This window comes from Triticum dicoccoides, chromosome 1A (assembly GCF_002162155.2).
Source record: "Triticum dicoccoides isolate Atlit2015 ecotype Zavitan chromosome 1A, WEW_v2.0, whole genome shotgun sequence".
NCBI classification, from domain to species: domain Eukaryota; kingdom Viridiplantae; phylum Streptophyta; class Magnoliopsida; order Poales; family Poaceae; genus Triticum; species Triticum dicoccoides.
In genome coordinates, this window is record NC_041380.1 from 278,217,124 (window position 1) to 278,219,037 (window position 1,914).

Below are 1,914 nucleotides of genomic sequence, written 5' to 3' on the forward strand. Positions count from 1 at the left end.
CCTTCAAGAACTTCTTCAAAGTAGTGCTCGGCAGCCACTCGGCCTACGGCCGAACCCGGTGTTGCAACAGTGGTGGCCTCCATCTCTGCCCAGTATGTCTTGAAACGGGCAAAGGCCATCCGTGCACCCTCTATGCACTCCGATCTCTTTATAGCATCGATGTGCGGCACAACACCAAGGAATTGTTCCACTAAACTAAAGTAACTATTCGGCCTTGGCCCTCCCGGCCACAGATGATCCACAACAAACCTCATGGCAAGTCCGGACAACCTATGGAGCTCGGCCCACTCGGCCATTCGCTCATTCAATAGAAGCGGGCGGACTGGAGCATGGAACTGTGACCAGAACAACTTTTTCCACTTAGTGATTTTTTTGATCCTTGAAGTACTCGGCCGCATTAGCAGCACTTGCAGCCAAATCCACGTAGGCGTCCGCAGAACTCCATGGTCGGTCAAGAGGAGCATACCTCGGATCTCCGAACTTAGTTCGCAACAAGAAGGGCTTCCCAGACACGATATCCGCAGCATGATGCAGCTCCTCCTTCGTCGCTCTAATTTTGGAGCGGGCTTCCTTGGCAGCTACCAGGGCCTTCTCCAGGTCCGTCGCCCTCGCTCGGCTTTCTTTTTCAAGAAGCTGGTAACGGTCAGCGGCATCGTTCAACTCTACAACCATTTTGGCTATTCTTTCCTTGCTCTGGCAATGCGCGGCCTGTTCGGCCCTCAACTCTTCGACCGCCTTTAGAGCGGCCGCATTGCTACTCCTTGCTTGTTCCTTGGCTCGGGCAAGCTCCGCCCGAAGGGTCTCCACGGTGGCAGCTCCATCTGCAGTCACAACATATTAAAGATACTAGCATCATGCTCCTCTTACTATGTGACGATCACTAGAAAAATCACTTACCATGTGCCTCGTCAAGCCGCTTGTTGACAAGCACGATGTCGGCATCGGCCGCATCAAGTAGCCTCTTTAGCTCGGGAAACCCATCAGTCTGGCTAGCCACCGGAACCTCAGCCACCTGCACATAAAGGAAATCGGGTTATTACCTGGGACTATGAACCTCGGTTTGCCGCCGTTCTCGACGACAACCAGAGTCTCAGGGGCTACTATTTGCATAGGGCACACCTAACATGTGCGGTACTGTCAAAAACATACACTATTTTGCGTACCTCAAAGCCTTTCAGCAAACTCATAAAAGCTTCATGCAATCCGCTTTCAGCGGATGAAATCCTTTCAATTACCGTACCCATTAGCGTACGATGTGCTTCTGAGACGGCCACTTGCCCCAGAAGATCCTTCAGTGTGTCCGACCACACACTATACGATTCCGGACTCTTGTTGTTGCTCTCCTTAGCAGCCAGATACTGAGGACTCTGGGTAGCCAAAAGGTTATCCTCTGGCCTTGGCGGATCAGGAGATACTCTCCGCGACGACACTTCAGGGTTGCCCGTCTCATGAGGCGGGGTGTCAGGGGGAGGCGTTTTGCTCTCCATCATCTCCGGAAGAAGATCCCCCTAAGGTGAACTCTGTCGAGAAGGGCTACAATCCGGACTACAATTTATAAGCTTCGGTTATTGTCTTCGGAAGTAAGGTAGGATATTTTCACTATTAAGTACTTTTTGATTACTTATAGCTCAGTAGAGGGCTAATCCCCGCGCGAACATTGTGCAGCAAGAATACCTGATAACCCACAAGTATAGGGGATCGCAACAGTTTTCGAGGGTAAAGTATTCAACCCAAATTTATTGATTCGACACAAGGGGAGCCAAAGAATACTCTCAAGTATTAGCAGCTGAGTTGTCAATTCAACCACACCTGGAAACTTAAAATCTGCAGCAAAGTGTTTAGTAGCAAGGTAATATGATAGTAGTGGTAACGGTAGCAAAAGGTAATAGTAGTAAAAGTAATGTTTTTGGTGTT